The sequence below is a fragment of the Pleurodeles waltl genome, chromosome 11 (assembly GCF_031143425.1).
Source record: "Pleurodeles waltl isolate 20211129_DDA chromosome 11, aPleWal1.hap1.20221129, whole genome shotgun sequence".
NCBI classification, from domain to species: domain Eukaryota; kingdom Metazoa; phylum Chordata; class Amphibia; order Caudata; family Salamandridae; genus Pleurodeles; species Pleurodeles waltl.
The window spans coordinates 750,747,800-750,766,658 of NC_090450.1; positions in this window are offsets into that span (position 1 = coordinate 750,747,800).

Genomic DNA, 18,859 nt, shown 5'->3' on the forward strand with positions numbered 1-18,859 from the left:
TTTGCACTTCCAGTGAAAAGGTAATGCTGATAGGGATGCCACATTATCATGAATGGTTTGTTTCTAAATAACAAAAAAGTTATATACCTGAGAATCTGATCACTCTTCCCATTAGGGACATGTTTTTTTCTTTTTTTCTGTTCAAAACCGTCATGTTTTACTTGGTGATTGCAAATAGGAAACAAGAGTCTCAAGGCCCTCCATATATGGGTGATTGCAAACAGGAAAGAAGAATATTAGAAGGCCTAATATAAATAGAGAGTGCCTTCTGGTGCTCTAAATCTGGTGGTCATGTGGCAGATGGACCACATTTGAAAGTCTTCCCAAGGTGGAGCGAGCATGGGCAGAAACCGAGCAATGCCTCAGTCTCTAAATAAGGTGTACTCACGGGGTTGGTGTAAGGAGCATTTTTTTTATGATATCTTGCATCTTACCATCCCCACACGGAGACTTCATCTATTTTGTAATGATGTCTGAGTCCTGTCTAGAGTGCTTGCCAGGTTTAAGTGTTCAAAATCACTGTCATGGTGACCATATGGACTGTATACCCTTGATCATTCTTCAGATAAGCGAGAAGATTCAGATTGTGTTTGAGATAGTACTTTATCTGTTTTGGCCTTGCAGGTCACAGCAAGACTTCCTCTTTATGTCAGTCTCACTTGTGATGAGTACCCCTTTGGAGGCCCTCCCCCCTTTGGGACCTTTCTAGTTTCAGGTGTGCATGTTGCTGCCAACATGTGAATTACTTTTATATCTTGTTTGTGAGATTTCCACCTTGATAAATCCTATTAAGGCTGTTTCTCTTATTACAGTTTCACTCAATATGCTACCCATTATTAAGAAATGTATGCATGGTGCTTTCTCCGTTCTGCTATTTATTTTGGGTGCTGTTCATCATCCTTTGTTAAGGTTTGTCAACATAGTGAGAGTGCAGCATTGAAACCTAATAGTAGCTTACTACTGGCAGAGGCAGAATGAGGCTCTCCTCTAGAGGCTCAGAGAGAGGCTGTTCAACTGCTCTATCTAGACGTTCATTTTTTACAGAAGTAAACACTCCCTATTTGCGGGAAACTACTGCAAAATGAGAGCTACACTGAATGGTACAGTTTAAAAGATCCCAAAGCAAGACAGCAGAGTGCACAATCTCCAGTTAACAAGATCACCCAGAGTAAATTATAAAGCAGTGGTCTGAGAATCAGCTGGCCTTCTCCAAACAAGACCTGCTGGCTGTAATCAAAGTTGTCCACAACTCTGGCATGTCACTTTATCTCTAAATGAGGCAAGACTGAAAGACAAGGCATTTGATGTATTTTTGGGCAGATAACCTTTATCTGCCAAGCCCATGTTCTTTTTTTGCAATTATTTCTAAGTCCAGTCTAGTGGTATGCCAGGTTTGAGTGACTCAAGATTAATTCCATGGTTATCCAGTGTGATATGTTGTTGTTGGGTCTTCAGATAAGGGAAATTTTAGGGCCTGATTACACGTTTGGCATGCCGACCATCGGTCTGCCAGACCCGTGGTAAGGAAACCGCCGTGAAGATGGCAGTTCTCCCCCTCCCCCAATGCCCAATTACGATGTTTCCACTGGGCTGACCAGCGGAAACCTACTTATTAGGAGGTTTCCGCCGGTCAGTCTAGTAAAAACAGTGCAGCGGCATTGGCCTTGGCTCCACCGGGAGCCAAGGCCAATGCTATCACACAGAGGGTGCCCCAGCACCTTTGGAATGCACAATGTCTGCTGTAGCAGACAGTGCACATTCTGAGGGCTGGACAGGGGGGCCCCTGCACTGCCCACAACGTCCCCCCTTTGGCCACCACCACTGCCTTTCTGCCAGCCTTTTCATGGTAGGGAGCCTGCCATGAAAATGCTGGCAGAAAGGGAAGTATTGATCAGCACGGCAGCGCTGAACTCAGCGCTGCTTTGGCTGACCAGGAATTGGACCGTCACAGACTCATCAGGATCCATGATCCTGGTGGTGGCAGTGGTCCCCTGGCGGTCCAACTGCCAGGGACATAATTTGGCAGTCTGAGCTCCAGGAGTACGGTGGTCTGACTGCGAACTCGAGCTTGGCAGTCGCAAGACTGCCAAACTCGCAGTTAGGCCCTTAGTTGTGTACAGTGTATTACTATTTGTTATCCAGCATCATGCAGCATGACTTCTTTTTTATGTTTTCCTCCCTTTTGGTGAGCACATCTTTGGCACACCCCACTTGAGATGTGCATGTTGTTATCATTTTAGGTGGTAAGCCTGGTCCACGTTGCACAGTAACCTCCTTCAGAACTTTTTATCACTTCCGGTGGAGGAGAAAGTAGCATTAAGAATGGTTTCAATCTACTGTAACTTACATCATCTTCTTCCCTCAGGCTCATGCAATGCCCTCATTGTGATCAGTCCTGAAAGTTCAGAGCCCGTTTTTTAAAGTATTTGGAGAGCCCATCTAGAGAGAGAATGACCTCACGAGTGTATCTCTGGCAAGCATCAAAGCACCCAGTGTACCATCGGAGAATTAGACTGTAGTGTCCCCAGGGAAGTAGAAGGCAACAAACATCAACATTCCTCTCCGTGTTATAGATTTGTCAGTTTGTCAGTGTAAACTAAAATAAAAAGTACTTTCACCGCTAAGAGTGTTCATCTGTGGTGTTTGCAATTATGCAGCTTTTAACTTTGTGTATATAGAGCAAGTAAAGGTGCTCTAGGTGCCTAATCAAACATCCGTCTAAGGTGTAATCAGAATGTCTGCAAATCAGTCTGCAAATCTAAAGCCAAGAATAGAACAGAGCTGCATAATTTACTCCATGATTAAAGTAAACGTCTTCAATGATAGGGAGAAGTAATATGGGAAAACATCACAATGTGCAGCAGAAAACTATAGGCACATTTAAGAGCCCCTAGGGCCTCCTTGCATCACATTAGCCTCATTTTATTTTACAATAATGTTGCCCAATGGGGCTAAAACCCCTGTGTCATATTTACAAAGTGGTACAATGCATGAATTGCTACACTTCGTAACCCTTTGCACTACATTATGCCTGCACCAGCCATCATGTATTCAAAGGGGGCATTCCCCCCGTTGGGGGGAGGCAAAAATATGGTGCAAGGAAATCTAACAGATTACTTTGTGTCATTATTTCAGCACTTTTAACACCTGCGCAGAGCAGGTGGTAAAAGGAGGCACACCTCTAATTACAATGGGCCTCCAGGAGCTTTGCAGGATTAGCATCAAAAATTTTTACACTAATCCTGCAAAGCTCATGACTAGCATCAAACATTCTGGCGCTAGTCCCTTAACTACCGCCCTGGTTCCCCTTATTTCAAATACAGCGCACACATTGTGGTGTTAGGGGGGGCGCTATGGTCTGCAAGAAAAGTGGCGCTCCTTACCGTACTGTGTGCAGCGCCACTTTTCTTAAATATGCCCCTATGTCTCCGGTATGAAGAGATTATGGGTCTGACAGGGATGCGCAAGAGTATAAAATCTTATGTCGCTCTGCTTACAATCGCACAACACAATGCTAATTGTCAGCGGAGATGAACCAAATTCTCTGTGATGTACATTTGGCTCTCCATCTGGTAGCCTGGTTGGCTGGGGAAAATGTTTTATCTCTGTAAGAATTGAAGGTGGATGCAGAGACCGAATAATATAATTTTATTCAACACAAAGAAAGATAGTGACGACATGGCAGGGAAAACACCAAAATTATGATAAGTTTAGAACATATAGTACATCTACAACTAGAGTAAAATGTCGAAAAATAATCCATCCTGAAGAAAATGAGAATAAATGGCCTCTAGGAATTTGTGGGAACAATTGGAAACTTAAAATGACAATTTATGCAATAAAGCTAATTAACTGCATTGCCACTCTGTTCTTTATCAGACTCTAAGGTGCCCATCAAGAATTGGGCACCTATTAGTAGCTCACTACTGAGAAGTGCAGCATGAGGCTTTTCTCTGGAGTTATAGAGAGGGGTTGTTTACCTGCTGTATCCAGAACTCAGATTTTGATACAAGTAAACACTCTCTATTAGCAGGAAACAAATTCAAAATTAAGGTTACACTAAATGATTCAGGCTAAAGTCTCCCAAATTAAGATAGCAGAGTGCAGCATTTGCAGGAAAAACAGATCACATAGAGATGTCAGCAGTAAGTAAGTTCAATTGTAAACGGAAAAAAGCAGATAAGAATCTATCCTAGCGCTTTGGCGGGATGGCGGGGCAATAAAAAAATATATTTATGCAAGAGTGTTAAACAAATGCTATACATTGCTACTCTTTTCCATATCAGACTCTAACATGTCCTTTGAGAGTTGGGCACTTATTGGTTCACTATTGAGAGGTGCGGAATGAGGTTCTTCTCTGGACGTATAAAGAGAGTTCTCAGTGCTCTGTGGTACGCATTCAGAATTGGGTGAAGCAGTATCCTCAGCGAGAGAATGCCCCACTCAATTAAAAATTTTACCAGGTAAAAGAAAGCACCCTTTAAAACTAAATGTGAGAGGAAATCGCCCAAATCAGAAACCATCAGTGGTGGCTGGTGACATTTGAAAGTGTTGGGGCATAAAAGTTGCGGCAGAGTGCACTGTGACGAGCAAGCATAGTGAGTAAGCCCAACCAGCATAAGGGGGTCTTGAGTGTATTCCCCCTGAGAAAATGTTGAAAAAAGGGTGGGCAAAGGGTGTATTTTCAGCAAATGTGAGAAAGCGGGAAGGTTATTAGCGCAATTGTGAAAGTGTAGTTATGACATCAATAAAGAGATTTGATATATTATTAAAGTAGGTAGCTGCTTATTCAGTATAACCTCATAACAGACTTCGAGATAACCCTAAGAAGCACCCAGCTTCCATATTTTCCAAATGTAATCCCAAACAGTAGACCTAGCTAGGTATCTATGCTTTCGCCTCCCCCCCTCAACACGACTGAGAAACCCTGTGCATGTCACAAACAATCTATTATGGCTTTAGTGATTTGTCACCAAGCTTTCCCTGGGAGCTAACACATGGAATATTCACTCCCTTTCCCTCTGGATCTCTTCCTGGTCCCCATTATTCATGGTCACAGCAGGGTCTGCACTAGTTACAAAGAAGCAATAAGAAGGGGTTAGGGTATGGGAAGCCGTTCATGTCAAAATTACAGCCCCCTCTATAGGACACCTCCTGAAATGCATAGCATGTTGCAAAATGAATATGACATACACCAGAATGAATGTACTATGTGCCAAAATAGTTATGATACCTGGCTGAGTTAATCTGACTTGAACCAAAACAAATATGAAACCAGGCAAAATGAATATGCTACTAAGGGATTATTATGAATAACTCACACTCAAAATTGAATAAGAGATATACTGAAATATTAATCAATCATACTGAAATAAATATGTCCCTCACTGTAAATAATAAAGCAATCACTGAAATACATACAATATTCATCGAAAAAAAACGGGACATTTCCTGAAATGACTGACATATGCCAAGAGGAATATGACACACATTGGAATGTATATGACAGATTGAAATGAATATAAGGTACTGGAAAGAAAATGCATTATTCTGAGAGGAATATAATGTGCAATGAACATTACATTTGTAAAAAAAAAAATGAATATGGTTTGCATTGAAAGTAATATGATACACTGACATGATTGTGACGTGTTGCAATTGGTATGTCATGTTAAAATCAATATCATGCTTTAATGTGAATCAGACATCCATTGAAAGGAATATGACACATGATAAAATGAATATGACATGCATTGAAATGAATATGAGCCCCTTTGGAATTAATTCAACATTCCTTAAACTGAATTTGACCAATGCTGAAATTAAAATGAAACTTGTCAAAATTAATGTTATGCTTTGAAATCAATATGATATACATCAACATGAATACTGTATATATTAAAATTAATTTGACCTATGTTGAAATGGATATGACACAAGGTAAAATTATTATGGCAGTTGTTAAGATGAATATGACATCCGTTGAAATGAATATGCCATTCATTTAAATCAATATGACACATGTTAAGATTAATATGAACTACTTTCAAATGAATATGACATCTGATGGAGTTGATATGACCCATATCAACATTTTTATGACATTCAATAAAATGAATATGACACTTTTTGAAATGGATATGAAACTATGTGAGATAAATATAGCATGCTTTGAAATGAACAAAGCACATATCGAAATAAACACAAGACGTGTAAATTATTATGACCACTGTTTAAATAAATATGGCTTGCCTTGAGTTGATGTTGATTTGCTTTAAAATTAAAATTACATATTGAAATTCATATTACAAAGTCTGAAAGGATATGATATGAACAAATATTAATTAGCTAAAATAAATATATGTTTTTGACTATGTGCTACATTTAGTTTTTGCCGGCTTTTGGACTCTGAGCACTTTACCACTGCTGACCAGATTCATACAGGCAGGACCACCATCCACAAGCAAAACAGGCAGACTGTCAGCAGCGCAGCACAGCGGCATGGATTTAGGTGCTCTGACCCCCAGTGCAATCAGTGCAGCAGCAAAACACCAAGCCTATTACAAAGACACATTTGCAGCAGTGGTCAGTGTTAGACTTTTTATCCTTGGTGTGGTCTCCCTTAACTTTTTGCCTCTGTTCCCCAGGTTGTTGATGTGTGCTGTACTCTGATTTTGCTGTTTTTGTTACTCTGGGCACTTTACCACTGCTAACCAGTGCTAAGGTGCAAGTGCTCCTTTCCAAAATGTGTATGTAATTTGTTTATCCATGATTGGCATATTTGGTTTACTAGTAAGTCCCTAGTAAAGTGCACTAGAGGTGCCAGGGCCTGTAAATCAAATGCTACTAGTGAGCCTGCAGCACTGGTTTTGCCACAAACATAAGTAGCTCTGTAATCATGTCTCAGACCTGCCTTTGCAGTGTCTGTGTGTGCAGTTTTAACTGCAAATTTGACTTGGCAAGTGTACCCACTTGTCAGGCCTTAACCTTCCCTTTTCTTACATGTCAGACACCCCTAAGGTAGGCCCTAGGTAGCCCAAGGGCGGGTGCAGTGTATGGTTAAGGTAGGACATATAGTAATATGTTTTATATGTCCTGACAGTGAAATATTGCTAAATTCGTTTTTCACTGTTGCAAGGCCTGCCCCTCTCATAGGTTAACATGAGGGCTACCGTTAAATCTGATCAAATGTAGATTCCCTTTGGGAGCGGATGGACATGTGGAGTTTGGGGTCTCTGAGCTCACAATTTAAAAATACATCTTTTAGTAAACTTGAATTTAAGATTGTGTGTTTGAAAATGCCACTTTTAGAAAGTGAGCATTTTCTTTGCTTATACCATTTCTGTGACTCTGCCTGTTTGTGGATTCCCTGTCTGGGTCAGTTTGACAGTTGGGCTGGTTGCACCTCACACTAGACAGTGACACAAAGGGAGCTGGGGTGTAGCCTGCATATCCTGATGAGCCATCTGTGCTAGGAGGGAGAGGAGAAGTGGTCACTCACACCTGAAAGGGCTGTGCCTGCCCTCACACAATGCAGTCTCCAACCCTCTGGTGAGTGTCTGGGGCCTGGCCTGGGCAAACTGGATTTCACATTCAAAAGAGACTTTACTTTGAAGTAGGCCTACTTCAAAGGAGAAATTGGGTATAAGAAGGGCACCCAAAACCACAGACTTTAGAAACCCTTCTGCAAACAAGAGGAACCTTTGACTGGAGAAGAGCTGAAGAGCTGAGGAAGAAGAGTTGCCCTGCCTGTGACTGTGATTTGTGGAGCTATCCTGCAGTTGCTGCTTCTGCCAGAGTAAGAGGGCAAAGACTGGACTTTATGTGCCTTCCATCTTGAGAAGAAATCTCCAAGGGCTTGATTTAGAGCTTGCCTCCTGTTGTTTGAAGTCTCAGGGACAGCAAAGACTTCTCTCTGCCAGCACCTGGAGTCTCTGGAGAGACTCCTACTCTGCCCTGTGGTGCCCATCCAGTTCCTGGGACCCTGAAAGGAAAAGCTGGCAGCCTAAAGAAAAGGAAATCCACGCACAGAGCGCCGTGCGGGGAAAAGATCGATGTGACTACGATCTGCGGCTGAAGAAACAACGAGCCGCCAGCACCGCAGCTGAAAATCAACACTCGCCAGAAACGCGACTGAAGAATTGACAGAGACTCGGAGATTGGAACCCGCACTGCGTGGTTTTTTAATCATCGGGTGGCTGGATTTCCGACGCAAGTACCGCTGGGCTTGTAAAAACAACGCAAGGCCTGCCCGGACCCGAGAGTGCTGACCGGATCGACACATCGCGACGCACCCCGACCCGACGAAAGGAGAAATGATGCAAGGTCCCGCTCGTGAGTGGAACCGACGCATCGCAAGCCCTTTGAGATGCACACTCGCCTGTGCGGGGTTATTTTTGATGCACCCAAGGTACTTTTTCATGCTAACAGTGTTAGTGTGTGTTTGAAACTACGTTAAGACTCTTTTTGATTTTTTATTGATAACTTGACTTGTGTATTGTGGATTTTTGTTGTTTTGGTCTTGTTTTGTTTAGATACATATTTCCTATTTTTCTAAACCTGTGTTGTGTCATTTTGTAGTGTTTTCATTAAGTCACTGTGTGTGTTGGTACAAATACTTTACACCTAGCACTCTGAAGTTAAGCCTACTGCTATGCCAAGCTACCAAGGGGGTAAGCAGGGGTTAGCTGAGGGTGATTCTCTTTTACCCTGACTAGAGTGAGGGTCCTTGCTTGAACAGGGGGTAACCTGACTGTCAACCAAGGACCCCATTTCTAACAGTCAGCGAATGGCGGTCAACCGCCATGGTCTGCCTTCAGCAAATTAACAGACAAGTGTACTCTGGAAGAATTAAAAAACAACACAGTGGACACACACTGGCTAAGTGGACGCACCTTCAAAGGACGCTATAAAACACATCCCTTCACAGACCACAATCCTTTGCATTTCCACTGCAGCATAGCAAGACAGACCATACATCATTTCATCCATTTTTTGTCATAAGGCAGCCCTTTTTTTCCCCATCCTATTCTACACCTTTCACACACATCATCTTTTTTTCTGCATATTCACTTGTCTTGTTCAGTTAATCACTGTGACCCTCTTTTATTTCCAGGCATGTTACAGGCCAAAAACCCATGATTTTCATAGGATGAGTTGAGCGTCATGGTGGATGAAATCATTATAGTAGAGCCACAATTGTTAGGAGCCCAAGTCCAGCACACTCCTCTTAGTAAGGAAATGAAAATTTAGGACAGGATTGTTGACAGAGTTAATGCTGTAGACACCGCCCTGCGCACAAAGGAGGAAATTAGGAAGAGGTGGAGCAACCTCAGGGGCAAGGTCAGTTCACTGGTCTCCAGGCAGCAGGAGGAAGCCAAGAAGACTGCTATTGGCCCTCCCTCTGCCCTGTTAAGACTCTTTCCCTGGGAGAAGGTCCTGGCCATCCTGCATCCTCAGGACTTGACAGGAATAACTGGGGGAGTGGAGTATGGTAAGTCACACACAACTAATGTCACAAAATTGCAATGCCATGCTTGCTCACACCTTAGCAGTTGCCACTGTCTTGTTCATGCACCTCAACAAAATGTAATGCCCAGAGTTTCTGAGTTGGAACACTGTCATTCTGTATAAATGGATCCAACATCACAACTACCAAGGCCCATCACATACCATATGTCAAAATGGTGTCTCACAAAAACAAAAACACATTTCAGGATTCATTGTATGTCCCAAAATGTAAACTTATGCTCAAACCTAAATGCTGCCTTGTACAAATATGAAATACCAAATGTTTGTCACGTTAAGGGGAGTAGAGAGAGTGACCTGACTGCAACTCCCGGGAGGCACTGTTCCAGTAACTCTTAACACCAGTCCAGTGGTCACTTGTCCAAATACCCTTATTTGTGAACTCTCAATTGTAGTGTACTTACCAGGGAGGATACAATTTGTCAAGTGTGTGTAGTAGAGGGAGTGACCGGACTACAACTTCCAGGAGGCCCTGTTCCTGAAACTCCAAACACCAGTCCAGTGGTCACTTGTCCAATTACACTAATTTATGAACTCTCAATTGAAGTGTATTCACCTAGGTGTGATCAAGATACAGATCATACTCAAATCAAAGAAGTTTCTGTCTACCTAGCGCCATCTTGACTTGCTAACCCAAGATGAAACTATTGAGGAATGACACTTTACCCAATGTGTACAATAAGTATTCCTAAGGCCTCAAGATGCATCACCAGATTGATATTCAAAGTCCTGGGTTTACTTGCATCTCACTTAACGAGACCTCAAAATGATCAAGGCTATATCTTTCCTCTCCACTGTGCTGGCTGCACTGGTAGTAAAATGGCATTTTTCAGGCCATCTTTCAAAGTGCAAGTGATCTGCTCATCTCATCAGCTGCTTGAGTCAAATTGTGTTGCCATGCTTCATACATATCATGTCAAATTACCCAATACCATGATTACTTGACACAATTGGATTACCTACAACTTAACTTTGTCTAAGGTCTCTGCTTACTGTAACACAAAACCTTTGGAGGCAAATGTCATAATTCAACAAGTAACAATGTATATTTTTCATCAACAGGTGGATCTTCCATTAGGCATACTGAGGCCACAGAACGGACTACTACTACCCCCCTTAGATGAAGCCCTGATTGATGCCAAAACTCATGGACATGGAGGATGGTTCTGGCTCATCTGGACAAGCTGATCAGACGGCAACAGTGAGTCTCACTGTGCCCACAATGTCACCTCCCAGCCCTGTTCCTTCAACATTACAGGAAACCATTTCCCCCACCCAAACCTGTGCAACTAGCACAGTTTTCAGCATCTTGTGCCCCCTTCCCCAGTCCTGGATCCTGAGTTGCAGTGCAACACTTCGGACCATGAGGGACTATTAACAAGTTGGAGAGGTCACCCTGTGGCAAGGGCACAGGCCCTTGGGGGTAGGGTACGTGGGAGGGATGCTGTGGGCCAGTGGGGTAAGGCCACTAGGGCTGTTCTTGGCCAGGACAACTTCAGACATGTCTTGGGGGTCTATCAGGAGTCCCAAGGTTTGATGGGCAAGGTGCTGACCGAACTCCAGGCAATCAAGCAGCTACAGAGGGACATGCGTGAACAGATGGAAGCCCACAATTCCAACATGGCCTCCTTAACAGGGGTGTTAAGGGATATGCACACAATCCCAAGTAGCGTTTTTCAAAACCAATCTTCTCCTGCCTTCATCAACAACAGGCCCATCAACATCGGTGTCAGCCACAGGAAGGGAGGCCCTGCCAGATGAACAACCAGCCACACACACCCCTGCCTCTGTAGCAGCTGATCCCCTGCTGATTTTGCTTTCATATTTAGTCATGTAACTTTGTCAGATCATGTGAACCATACAATGAGGATCCAAGGTACTTGTATAATATGGGCTATGTTGCATGTACACAGTTTCCAGCTCAGGATTACAACCACCCCACACAAACACTTACATAAAAGTGTCTGGTCAAACTAAAAAATATGTTACAGTGTTCAGCACATAGGCTGTCAATATGTCTGAACTCTTGTAAATCATGAACGATTGTCTCATACTAAGCAAATGAACATATTTACAAGTACAGACCTATGGACCACGGAAGGAAGGAATTTGTCAGACATTGTCCTGCAGAATAGGCAAACATGAAGTGGTTGATGTCACCAGCTGAGCCATATCACATATCACACCAAAGTAATAAAACACCACATAATCCAAGATTCAGACAGATGGCAGTACAACAGCTCCGGATCACAGGGCCTTCATAATCCAACGCTCATGCATCTGGTGATATGACACAAACGTATGTCAGTGTTTTGGCACAGGCACTGTAGCCTACAAGGATGAAACACATCTACAGGTACATACAGGTCATACTAAAAGTGTTTAGCAAATGTGAAGGAACAATGATTTGGTCATAAGCTAGGACTACATATTTGATGACCACATGATGACATACATGATGCATCATGCAACAGGACACAAAACAAGTGCAATGGGCACTTCTGAACCTCCACCCAAACACTATGTAAACTGTCTTGGTACAGGTCTCATAAATCCATATTCTGCAACCTACATTACCTGGAACAATCCATGCCCACTTTGTATGTCAGAACAGCATCACCTACCTGCCAATGTCACAACTCTGAAATGTCCACATGAGGATGTCATGATGAAGGTACCTGTACAAAGATCAAAACAAGGAGTATAGGCTTAAAACCATACATATGACACATGTCACATAGCAAGCATCTGGAAAACAAGTTACATTTCAAAGGAACTGCCACACACAAAGTAACAGCATCAAGATGGGGATGTGTCAAAAGCTATCTTATCAATGAGCCTTTTGCTGATTTTTGCGGAGTATCAGCTCCCACAATGTTTCAAAAACACTAAACTCCACACATTCCCACAACTACAGTTCATTTTACAGTCAGTCAATACATCACATGACATACACTCACAAGAAGTAGCTGTGGAAGAGATCTTCTCGCAAGTCAGCTCCTCTTTACCACTGTCATCTTCATTTGGCATTTCAGGATTCTCACCTGGTGGCACTGTGGACTCCCCCTCCTCTGGGATGTACAGGATACTTTTCAGCAGGGCGATGTTGTGGAGCACTCAGCATGCTACAGTGATCTGACACATTTTCCCAGGTGAGTAGAGGAGGGCTTCACCTGTCCTGTTCAGATAGTGGAATATAACTAAGGATGGTTTGGAAATGCTAATTCTCCTGTTAAGGAAGAGGACAAAAGTGCAACAATGAGTCACTCACTTCATGATTGCTCACACACAATCAGTACAGATGTGACTTACCAACTAGCCAGGGTCTCTCTGGTTGCAGTTGTGACATCAGCTTGGGTATGGCGCTGATCTGCATTACCAAGGAAACATGGGCTGATCCAGGAAAACAGGCACGCACATTTTAGCTGTAGAGATCCACCAAAAAGACAACTTGCACGTTGATGGAATGGACATTTTTTCTGTTGCAATAGACTTGTTCCGTGGCCTATGGTGGCACCAGCCCAACATGTGTGCCATCAATGGCCCAGATCACATGTGGGATGGGTGCAAAACCTTAGAAGTCAGCCTTCACATTGCTTAAATCCTCACATCAGGGGAACATGACATAGCTGTCTATATTTTTCAACACTGCTGATAGGAAATCTTTCAACACCAGTCTGAACATAGGTTGGGACATAGAACAACATAGGGCCACTGTATGTTGGATGGACCCTGTGGCCAGGAAGTGCAATACTGACATGGCTTGTACAATGGGTGGTATGCAGTATGGATTACTGTTAGCTGGCTTCAGGCCTGGCTCTAATTGATGACATAAATCCACTATTGTTTACCTATTCAGGTGGTAGACCTGGATGACGTGGCATTCCTCCTTGGTCTGAAGGTATGGTAATGGACGGTAGAGAGGAGGTTGTTGCATCCTCCCCCTCCCAGGGTACCTTTGTGCGAAAAGACATGATTTGGAACATTAGTCACTGTGTCCACAGCAACATGATGCATGCTAACAATATCATGTGACAAAGCATTTCTGACTGGATATACATAACACCCAGAACATATGACAGCTGGCAACCACACAAGGGTCAAATGTGACCCCATGGTTGTGAACATGTGTGCACAACATGGATTCGGGTGACACCCAACTATCTGCTACACAGTTTCCCCTCGAAATGTGACTGTATTTACCGACCCCAAAAAATACTGTCAACAGTGGTGGCCTGTGCACCGTCATCATATACCATCTGTGCCCTCCAACTTACTACACTGGTGATTGTGTAGTCAGACTTGCACTACAATACAGATGGAGGATGTTTGTGATGCTTTTAAACTTATATTGTTTTTGTGATGAATATAACAGGGCCATATACAGTCTTTCAAACTGCCAAAATGGCGGATGCCTGATGAACTCCACTGGACATCAGGAACCGCCCACGGCCGGCAGCGGAAATCTTCTGCACAGTAGGTGGTTTCAAACAGCAGCAGACACAGCCATAGGCTAACATAGTTGCCTGTGGTGGTAGCTCCCCAATGGCTATGTCTGTCGACGGTGATGACCGCATATGTGGCATACGTGTACCCCGCGTTGTGCAAAATCAGCCACTTGACTTCTGTTACTGCTGGCAGCAACACCTCCACCCCTTCAGCTGCTGTGTGCCGCCTCTGGGAGCAATCATGCCACGTCCAGCAGGTGAAAGGACGACTGCTTTCTCTGGAATGACTTGTGAGCAAGGTTCTTCCCCTGTATGGTCCACTCTACTGCTCACCAGAGGACCAGGTAAGTAGCTCATAATTGACTCTGTTCAACACCTCTCCTTCTCTCCTCACAGGCTACAAAGTACCCCTTTGTGCCAGTTATATGTCTTGTGTACCTGTTGTGGCAGTCTGAGTGACACCAATGGGATGTAAATGGCGCCAGTATTGGAGACCAGTACTATATGTTGTGCTCATTCACATTGTGTTGTGTGTTTTTTGGGGGGCCCTAGATCCTCCTTATGTTAGAAGCACATAGCTAGGCAAGGAGACTTTACTGCCATCCAGTGACTTTATTTGGTTTATGATGACTATATATGTTAGACAATATGTATGTGCATGACAGCATGAGCCATGTATGCATCTTGTCTGAGTCATTGAGGATGTTGCAAGCAGTGTGTATTGTGCCACAGATATTTCACCCCACATCTGACTTTGCCAAACTGTTGCCTGGAAGGTATATGATGACTCACTGTTCCTTTCACGTTGCCCCAAAAGCCACATTGCTGATGTCCACATGATGTACTGTCTTGCATGGAAGTGATGGAAATGTGAGTGTCATGAAGGTTCTGTATGCTCAACCTGCAGAGATCAGGGCCTGTCAAATGTATCTCCCAAAATGAGAGATAGTCCAGGCTGTGAGAGAGTCACTGTGGCTATGCAACTGTGACACTGTGCCCACTTCCTGTAGACATAGAGATCCTGTCACTTGGCCAATATGAGGCTCTAGTTGCAAAATGTGCCCTGGATGCCTCAGTCCATTGACTAGATTAGAAATGGGCACTCAGGTAAATCTCTGAACTAGCCCATATGTGCATTTTGCATCATTGTCAATGTGAGTCTTTGACTCATGGCAGGTCCTTTACTATCACAGCTCTGTTGTTACCTTCATGGAAGTCATATTTGCCCTGTACAGGCTCATTGTACAAATGGTACACCCACAGTGCAGACACTGTATAGATTCCTGGGAGGCCATGACACGTGACTCAGTAGCTTGATTACATAGCAGAAATTGTACAATGCATACCTTTGTATGTTGGATGCTGTCTCTGTAGGTTAGAAACATATGTTTAAAGGAGTGTTTTGTGGTACAGGTACATACCACCGAAACCTACACTGAAGTCCATGAGTCTGCAATTGGTAGGCCACATGTCCACACATGCACAGGGAAGACACTTTGCAATGGCAGCCCTTTCATTGTCACTCAAGTGTGAATGTGAAGTCTGTAGTATGATAGTTGCCTGTAAGGACTGTATGCATTGAGTCAATGTTGCAGAGTGTAAATGTGTTTGTCCAGTCAGGCCTAAGGAGTTTACCCTTCAGAAACCACATTGATGTGTGGTGATTCATTTTAGCTCACATCACAGTACAGGTTGCTGGAGCATCGAATACCTGATGTCATTAGGCTTGTTTAGTCGTTGTAGCCCTTGAGCAGGGTAGTGGGTTAGACTGCAGATGAATCCAAAAGTGTGTAGTCATGTCCCTGTACTTAATGACATGTGTGCTTCACACTTGGGATGTATTGACAAATTGCCCATTTTATGTTTGATGTTTCTAATGTGTTTGACACAACCATTTGAGCAGAAACTTGTGTTTGTAAATGCTTGATTGGTCTCTTACATCCATATAGGTAAACACCCATCAAAAGAAGGAGATTTGGAGAGCCATCGCCCAGAAGGTGCAGCCCCTGGGGGTTCATAGCCGGCAAAGCGCCCACTGTTGCAAGAGGTAGGAGGACCTGAGGAGCTGGGCCAGAAGATCGCAGAGGTTGAGCTGGGGCTGTCCTCCCAACGTGGGCAGGGCACACCTCAAAGCATGACCACCCTAAGGGCCCACATTCTGGCAGTAGCATACCCAAGCCTTGATGGGCATTTTCAGGGAGCACAGCAGCCACAAGGGGGCGAGTACAGGACATATTCCTGCCTGTCACATAGCCAAGTTGATGTGTTAGGTTCTGACGTCTCCTCCTGTTGACTAGGGACTGACTGTGTGTGACACACAAGATGAGTAACTGTGTAGATATGTAATTTGGTGCATATTGACGTGCCTTGCCTAGTAGCCCAGGGACCTAGGACACAACTAAGTACAATCCATAAAACAATTGCTTTCTAAGGGCAATACATTGCTTTGTACAGTGATCAATCAAGGAAGGTTTGTTGTTGTAGTGGGTCTACATTCTACACAACAGACCACTACTCCTCAGTGTTACAGTCCAAAGAGAAAGAAGTCATAGATCACTGTCCTCAGCCATGTGTCTGGTCAAGTGAGTAAATTTGCATCTGCTCCCCAGAGGCCACTTGTTTTCAGTATGTGATGAGTGCTGGTACTTCACTACTGCCTGACATGTGAAGGTGTCATCAACACTTTCTCTTGGTGAGTGGGGAATGTCCATTGACATGAGTTGTGGCCCATCACTGTTGCCAACATTTCTTGTGCCAACATCTCAGCATGTGTCCCATTCTCTTTTGACAAATTGTGTACACTGCTATTTCATGCTTCGTCTACCTCTGTTCACGGGATGATTACTGTATTCCCTCACATATATTTGCATGCCAACCTGTCTTTGGAATTGGACATTTGCAATGGGGCTGCATTTTATGTGGTGTCACAGACAGGAGTGTGTCACCATTGATTGTTGGCTCACACATACACTCAGCCGTCATTGCATGTAATTTGGCATGTACAACTACAGTAGCAATGAGGGACACGACAGGTAGGACTAGAGTTTTTATACACAATGTCCATTCCCATGCCATTGAGGTGCATCACGTGGCAAAGTGCACTGCACATGTGAAATGGGAATGATTTGTTACCTGACTGTTGGCACACATTATGGAGTGACTTGCAGTTATGTTGGAATCACATGTGGTTGGGTAGAACTATTCATCCACGGACATCTGTGTTTGCATGAACAAAATGGAGACAGTGATGTAGCTTCCCATTGGGCAAAATATTAAGGGCCTTCTACAAGTGCTTGCAAATCCCATGGCATCTCCAACATCCAAAGGACTAATGGCTTCTACTGATGCAATCAGAGTATGTCATTGTAAGGGGTGCCATATAGTAGTGGTGATTTTCCTGTGGCTAGCTGTTTCATTGTGTTATGTATTTTAGCAACATATCTCCCTGTCAATTTGCACATTTTGACAACAGTGTTCATTTCCATGCCAAATATGTAGTATATCTGAGCAACAGTAGTACTACCTCATGACTCCATTAGGACAATTTACACATGGTGAAATATGTATTGTTGAAAAAATTTCGAGTGTGACATGCATATTTCCATATAACCTTCTTCAGGATACCCTGCTGCTGTCAGCAACATGGCAGGATTTGGAGCATCCTTTCTTATTGTTGTTTTATTGTGTATGTGACAAATAGATGTCTGCATGACCTTTTGTGGGATCTGTTGGAATGGACTTGGCATTGGCCTGCTATTGTATGAAAACAGGTAACAGGTATGCTCCATGAGGCAGAAGCAGTGAAGGTGATATGCTCTCCTACTTGTTCAGTTGTTATTGTGATTGCTCAACTTCACCCATGCAATTGGAGTTGTCTGAGATGCTGATTTTCCTGTGGGCAACTGTTGACAGTTCATGTGGCATGCATGCATATGGTATGGTTCATTTAGGAGCCACCTTGAAGTAGTTTGTTGCTGGGGCCTACTTGACATCATGGTAATGTTTGTAAATCACAGCTTTTGTTCAAGTGTGATCAGGAACATGTGGAGACCCTTTTTCCCTTTGTATTTGCAGCATAATCCCAGGAGAGCAAATGAGACAGGGCGCAACCAAGTGGGGAAGCATCTGGCCACGGTATATCCAGTCATGACACCACCAACACAGAAGGATCCAGTGGCCTGGAAGGTGAGGGGAGTGCCACAGAGGACACAGGATCAACCTTGTCATCTTCAGATTCTACCTCCAGTGGCCACTCCCTAGTGGTTGGAGACCTATCAGGACCTGTTCCTGTACCACCCTTGTCTGCCACCCCCAGTACTAGCACCACCCTCTCTGTTGCTCTCCACCCAGTTGGCCGTGCCCACTCACCTAAGAGGGTAGGTGTCTCCTTTGCCCCAGGTACCTCAGTGCCAGCCCCTGTTACTCCTGCTGCCCTGAGTGAGAAAGCTATTGACCTCTTGAGGAGTATCAGGAGGTCAATAGCCTTCTGTGGCACAGACTGCCATTGTGAATGCCCTCCAAGGGTTGGCAAGCCAACTTCAGACAACTTCTTTCCTGAAAGACATTCATAGTGACAAGTCTGGCCTACAGAAATCTTCTCAGGCTCTGTCCTCCTCACTGATGACAGCAATCTATCCCCAATCCTCCCTCCCACCACCTCCCTCTCCCCTATCTAAATTCCATATTCCCCTACTTGTCCTAAGCACACAGACACATCCGTATGCACCAACCTCAACACACACAAGCAATGCACAGCAACACAAACTCCGCCAGACACACCGGCATGCAGGCACTCAACATTCACCCAAAGACACCACATCACCCACCATTTCAACAGACACCTCTACCGACCCACACACCACATCTACCATACCCACAGACAC